The 7,327-nt window shown below is 53.1% G+C and overlaps 1 pseudogene; it reads right to left on the reverse strand.

Moving 5' to 3' along the window:
* Positions 1-302: 302 nt before the first annotated feature.
* On the reverse strand, positions 303-1,279 carry LOC144143046 (uncharacterized; annotated as a pseudogene).
* Positions 1,280-7,327: the final 6,048 nt, after the last annotated feature.

Below are 7,327 nucleotides of genomic sequence, written 5' to 3' on the forward strand. Positions count from 1 at the left end.
ATTGCTAAACGAAACGTTTGCATACTCGCATGCAAGTACGGAGGCAGGTCCTTGCTATGCCAAAGTGAGGTTCAGCAGAATACATTTGAGTGCGGGCCCTGCTTATATAAATATTTGCAAAATTTTTGGGCTTGGGCGTATTCTGCGCCTGCGTGCTGACCACGAGCTCCCGTTTTTCCCCGAGCTGTTCATCTCCCTGTACCTATACTATAAGCGTGCATGTCGTGAGGACTCGGTTTCTGCGACCGATCTAGTAGTGACCCGCGTTTGCGATAAGGTGCTCTGTTCACTTATAGTAAGTCTTAGAGGCCACGCAGGGAAGAGAACTTTGGTAATTGCAATGGAGCAATGACGACCTTTGTCCCCGGCTGCCCACGCATCACAGTGCGGCGAACCTGATAGAGCACGATGCCGAAGTTACAGGCGATCGCCAGCAGGTCGACCAGCCAGCGGCCGTCGACGCGGAAGAACCCCATCGCATCGGGCCTCGGATCCACGAGGGCCAGGGCTCGGATCCGAAGCGCCTGCACCCTGGCGGCGCACCCGGAAGCCGGGCGACCTCCCCAATCGCTGCGTGGCCGGCGGCGGCGCCTCGACCCCCCTTCCACGAGCATCAGCAGCAGCAGCAGATTCCAGAAGTAGTGTGCCAGCTGCGCCAGCGATGACAGCACCAGGCCCCAGAGGAAGCCGCGCACCGAGGCGGCCATGACGCCCTGCCGCAGGGCCACGGTGATCCCGACGCCGCAGTAGACCGCCCAGAGCAAGAGCAGCGGACCCGAGCGCGGCCGTCTTAGAGCCGTCCAGCAGAGCAGGCCGCTGGAAGCCACGGTTCCCGCGTAGTCGAGCACGAAGGCCGCCTGCACCAGCGCGGCCCCGCGCCTCGTCTGGACGTCCACGCAGGCCGTTAGTAGGGCGGTCAATGTGGAACGTCGTTGAGGACGAATGTCATGAGCATGTGCGGCAAGTAGGAAATCGCGTACAGCGCGACTTCGACATAGCAGGCGATCCGCAGCCATAGCGGCGGCTGTCGTCTGCCAGCTGCAGACGATCGCTGTTCGTCCGCACTTCCGGCGACTCCTTGCCGCCGCCGAGGTTTCGTAGACGCGGCGCAGAGAAGACCGGCGACGAGGCGGGTCATTGTGGTCACGGTGTCGAGTCCGTAGGCCTGGTCGCGTTCGCCCTTCCAGCATAGCAGTTCGCAAAGCAGGCGCAAAAGCAGCGCGAAGACAATGCACGACAGCACCAGGGTCCAGGACAGCGCGGCTTTGACCGATGCCATATTGGCGGCACGCGTCTGAGCGCTTCTGGTGATGTGCCGGCGCTGAAGGACGGGCAGCAAAGAGTTAATTGGCGCTGACACGCACGCTATGCGCTCTGTTGGTTGGCGGTTGCCACAACAACATGCGCTTGGCGTGCATTCTGTGTGCTTAATACGCATTGATTGGTTTCTTGATTATCGCTTTGGTCTTTCATGGTGTCCTATATATGTCAGAAAGCAGTTTCGAAAACGTTCTGAAATTAAATATCCCGGAACGCAGGGTTTGAAGCAACAAGAATTAAGAGTTCTTTTCGATAATTGCCCACTAGATGGAAAGAATATATATATAACTACATCGATCCATTATTGGACAAAATTAATGACGACGCTTGGGCAAGTAGGAAACAGTCAAACGAGGGAAAGGCAGATATCTAAACTGCCGAAAAGTATAGCAGCAGCGAAGCGAATGCCGAAATCGACTTCCGAAAACGTCACCAAGATAAGTTTCCTGCTTAAAAAAATGCAAAATATCCTTCCGAGAGATTCCTTATGAACCATGCTGAAATTAGTCTCGAATAAATGGCTGGCGATTACTCGTAATAACCCTCACCGCTCATATTGCGGCGGATAGTTCCTGTCACCTTACGTCTGTTCCACAACCGCTGCCCTTGCTAAAAACTGACCCACATGAACAATTTGTCCTACAAAAGGAAGATCTGCGTCGCGCCACACGCGCTCTCATCCCAGCGCGTGGAACAGACCTTCCCAGTGGACTCGCTCGCTGGAGGAGGTCCGGCTGCGTAGAGTTGGGGTTGCCCTCTCTCCTGCGGTAACCCGGGCGTGGACACCGTGGTACCAGGCCCCGTTGGCCAACAACATGCTTCTTCTGTGCGGATCCTGCCGAAGGCACGGACACGGATCCCCTCTTATGGACGTGCTCTTACCTGACTGCAGCAAGATCCCGACACCTTGGCGGCACACGCCCGCATCCTCGGAGACCCCCCGATCTCCAGCGTTGGTTGGGGGGAAGGGGGCTAAGGGGGGGGGGGGCACTACCACCGCTCTCTTCTGGACTTCCTCCGGGAAACTGTTGTGAACCTGTATCTTTACCAAATGGCATACTATCGCAATTAAAAAAAAATTACTACACTCCTCATCCCCACACAAGAGCTCGCAGGAAAGCCAAGAACAAGCACTCGTTATTCGATCTCACAAAGACAGGCTAGTCACATACAGGGATATAATGAATCACTACAGGTTATCCAGATGCAAATATCCACCGGCCCACCACACTCTTTCCAGGAAAGAGGCAGTCACGTGGTGACGGTTGCAGACAAACACTTTTTCAATAGTAGAAAACTTTATTATAAAGTCAGACTATTTAGCCCTCAGAGGGTGGTGCCCTTAGTCCAGGGCCCCATTTGCTGCTGCGATCCGTCTTGCCCGGTCGATCAGTCCGCGCTGGTCGTCCAAGGCTGAGCTGGAAAGAGCGGCTTCCCATCCGGAGGGGGAGGGGTTGGGTATAGGAAAATGGTTCGGGGGTTTGGGGCATTCCCATGTGGAGTGGTACAGGTTCGGGTGTCCTCCGCAGGATGGGCATCTGTCTGGGTACATGGTAGCAAGCCCTGTTTCCCTCAACCGCTGCTACCCAGACCTTTACTCAAACCTCTGCACTTTGTGCAACAGCAGAGCCGACCGACACCACATCATATGGTCCTGCCATGAGCTCAAAAAAAGAAAAAAGTCCGCCTATAATAGCAAATCCGATGTAGATACACTTAGAAGCTATAAAATTAAGACTGCAGAACAATGAGAGAATGTTCTGCTCAGCTCCACACCGGAGGCACAACTGACAGCAGTCCGGATGGCCCAAGCCGCCGCGAGGGTCCAAGGAATCCTGGCTGACGGCTGAGGGAGAGAGACCGTCCAAGTTGTCTAACTTTCGGAACCCATCTCGGGCATTAAATAAAGTCACCTCTCTCTCTCTCTCTCTCTCTCTCTCTCTCTCTCTCTCTCTCTCTCTCTCTCTCTCTCTCTCTCTCTCTCTCTCTCTCTCTCTCTCTCTCTCTCTCTCTACACTCCTTAATGCGAAATTTGGGCGCAGCGCGAACTGCAGTATTCTCGGTCATGGGGCATAGCTGCTGCGTCTCGGGAAGTGATCGCGTGACCAGCGAACGCACGGCGGCGCGCGCTACTCTGCCGTTCTCGCAGCGCGTCGCCGCCGCCGAGCATGTTGTTGTAAATCGTGTTTGAACCTCCCGCGCAAATGTCACGTGGTTCGGATGAGCCACGCAACGAGGACGACGCGAAGCACATCCACCGGTTGCTTCACTTGTTGTTCAGCACTCACTCGTGGGTTCCCTCGAAGGCGGCGATGGTGTATGCCTCTCTAGCCTCCTCAGCTATCACGACTTGGTATACACTACCGTCTCTCCCGCCGCGTGTTTCTTCCCGCTCATGTCAGCCTTTATAACCCCCAAGAACGCACGTGGCGGCTCTTGCAGACCGACACTCTTCCATGTCGTGCAGTGCTGCACCATATTCATCCCACACTATTTCCCTCCCCGAACTGCCCTTCGTGTGGTGCTCTAGCCACCGCGTCGCACTCCATGTGGGCATGCCCTAATGATCCCTTCCCCTCCAGAGTGTGTGACGAGCAGTGGGAGGGGGCGCTGGGTAGCTCGGATCCGGGGATTCAAATCTCCCTGGTGAACCGAGCCACCGCTGTCGCTGTCAGGCTCATGCCACCGGCCACCCCGCCCTCTTAACTGCCTTGTACAATAAAGTTTTTCCCTTTCTCTCTCTGTCGGCGTTGCAAACTGGGTCTCAGGAAGGGACCGCGGAAGTGAACGCCCATCATCGTCGAGAGCACGATGGCACGCTCTGCGATGGCGTCATCTCGCAGCCCATCGCCACCGACCAGCGTCTCGCTTTCTTCATGCGTCACCGCCGAGGAGCGCCTTGTGTGGGCACAGCATACTGCTCTCCCCCTCACACTTTCGCGGCAGTTTCCTCCGCCGTTTTTAGGGGCGAAGCTCCTTAAGTCATGGGTCTGTCCATCCCTTGTGTCTCGTGGTACGTGACCGCCGCATGCTTTCGGAGATGTCGCAAAGTGGGCCGCGTTGCACGCGCAAGAACCGGCTGCAACCGGCAGCGCAAACTCGGCACCGGGAGCGCGAGCTTGTCTGCGTTCGCCAACGGAGGAGCGAGCGCACGTGCACTGCGAGGGGGAGATCACGCAAGAGATCACGCCACGAACGCAGGCAGTCGTTCTCGGAGATCGAACGAGACGCAAGGACCTTTGCTCGTTTCCTCTCGTCTTGTTCGGGCACAAGTTCGCCCTAAATAAAAGTTCTTTCTTTACCGTTGTGTCCCATCCTACGTGACAAATTGTGGTGGAGGTGCGGGGTATAGTCCTCTATGGCGCGGGGTCTTTCACCAGGTCTGGGCCTGGGAGCATTGACTCCGAAAATAAAAGTTGATTTGTACAATGTACGCACACAGTCTTACGTCTTTCTTAATGATGTAATGGGCGAACTTTCACGGGAGAGTTACGGTTACCGATGATCTCCCCCTCTCCAGCTTCGCCCCACTTATCATCATTCATTCCGTGGATATGGCGTGATTTTTTCTTTTTGTGTTCGCTAATTCGGTTACAACTCCGACGCCGATGTCAAACCATATCGGCCGTTAAAGGGCTGCGCACTAAAAGGGACGCCAAAGCAAAAGACACCTCATCATCATAATCATCGTCAGTCTATCTACGCCCACTGCAGGGCAAAGGCCTCTCCATTAATCTCCACTTATCCCGGTCCTGTGCGAACTGCGACCAGTTTACCCCCGCAAACTTCTTCATCTCATCTGCCCACCTAACTTTCTGCCGCCCCCTGCCACGCTTGTTTGCTTAGGGATCCACTCTGTTACCCTAAACGACCAACGGTTATCTTGCCTTCGCATTATACGCCCTGCCCACGCCTCTTCCTTCTTCTTAATTTCTACTGATATTTCCATAACACGCGTTTGTTCACTGACCCACTCCGACCTCTTTTTGTCCCTAAACGTTACACCTATCGTCTTCTGCTCCATTGCTCGCTGAGTCGTCCTCAGTTTAAGTTGAACCCTCTTAGTGAGCCTCCAAGTTTCTGCCCCGTAGGTGAGTACCGGTAAGATGCAGCTGTCATATACTTTCTCCTTGAGGGACAATGGGAGGCTGTAGCCTGTTATTCATTATCTGAGAACGCCTGCCGAATGCAATCCACCCTATTAGGTGTCTTTTCAGATGACAAGACACCTAAGTGACTAAGTGGCTGCGAAAGAGTCAGAGCCCCTTTGCCAAACGTGTCTTCTACTTAGCATCATCATCACCACCATTCTTTTCCCTTTGCGTCGTTTACACCTATATGGCACGATCGCGCCGCGCGTCGAAAAAAATTGTTAAAAAAATTATGCGCCACTCTACGCATCATCATAATCGAAGATGGATCAAGAACAGGCAATCCTGCCTTTTTGTGTGTGACCTTCGCTTTCGCTATTTTCTTCATACGTGACATAACCCCCATACGAGGACGGCTGTTTCATTATTGCCGAGATTTTCCTGGGCCTAATGCTACGCCTTGATCAAGTATCGCGACGTCAACGGGTACCCGCAGGCTGCAGCTTGACGTCCAATGTTCGACTAGAGTGATTCACTCTAGTTCGACGTTGCTCGGCACGTTGTTGGGAACTACGTTAGGGCTGCCGATAGCACTGTTAGGCCTGACAATTAAGGGTCATGGAACATAAGCGGAGAGGTGTATTGGCCAACACTTTCCCAGGAATTTTTGCTTTCATGGGGCTGCAAATACTCGCGCAGTGGTGCATACCCACATGGTAACACAAACACCAGGTGTAGTGGCTAACGATTACCCCGTTTTTTTTTTTTCTCTCTTTTTCATTTCGTGCGAGATCCCGAAACTCGCAAAATGTGACCAACATATTCCGGAACGCCGCATTTGAAGATACAAAAATGTGAAGAGCTCCCGAAACCACAAAATCTGACCTACATAGCGGCCCGACACTGGCCCACACTCGCCGATACTGGAGCCAGAAACCAATGTCTGAGTATGTGTGGTCTTAACAGCAGTGGCGGAATTATAATCTTCACGTGCATCATCATTGCAAAATCCAACTCAGACATCGGTGTCTCCACGTATATGTCCTTAATTTGCATGGCCGAGACAAGAAAGAGACACGCGACTGGATATCACGAACACAACTTTAATGGGACTGGTTCCTAAATTTTACTTCGGACAACTTTGCACTCTCCTGTCACGACGACACCAGTTATTCAACCACGCGATACAGATCATATAATTTGATTTCGTCTTGGCCGCAATGAGATTATCACTACCATTATTCTCACCACCACCATGGTGTAGTGGTTTTTCAGCAGCTTCGCTGGTCATCCACGTTCGCAGCGTCGTGATGGCACATATTTTCTAATCCAATGTTGCAACCGTCTGGTGTGGCAATTAAGAGTTTCATACAATAACAAACTTTACCCAGACTAATCTCCCAGTTCTCGGATTACCTCCCTTATCGTATGGCACAATCAAGCGGCGTTTTTCCAGCAGTGTAGTTTAAAGTAACGTGCAAGGCGTCCGGCCACGTGTTTAAGCCGGTATTTATCGCATTCGAAAAAAACCTACTGGTTCAGTCAAATAAATGCGTCTTGCGTTCGGGCTAGTTGGTATTCCACAAAAGCACACGGACACAGAAGACAAGGACAATTTTGCGCTTAGTCAAAAGGATTTAAGCTGGAGCTCTGAACGCGCGCAAACCAGCAAGCACGGGCAAGCATTTTGTAAACGTTTATTTCATTGCCTGCACTACGTTTTGCTCACAAAAGCATCCGCACTAAAAAAACCAGGAAAAAAACTTCGTCGAAAACGTTGCGAAATGCGCCCAACGCAGCGACAAGGAAAAGCGCGCCAACTAGCGCACCGATCCTGGCTCGTTCCGGCCGCATCCTGGCTACGGCTGCGGCTCAAAAACAACACAGGCGACGAGCGGAACGAGCGGAGCGGAGCA

The sequence above is a fragment of the Haemaphysalis longicornis genome, unplaced genomic scaffold, assembly GCF_048455015.1.
Source record: "Haemaphysalis longicornis isolate Haplotype H1 unplaced genomic scaffold, Haemaphysalis longicornis Haplotype H1 scaffold_6, whole genome shotgun sequence".
Taxonomy (NCBI): domain Eukaryota; kingdom Metazoa; phylum Arthropoda; class Arachnida; order Ixodida; family Ixodidae; genus Haemaphysalis; species Haemaphysalis longicornis.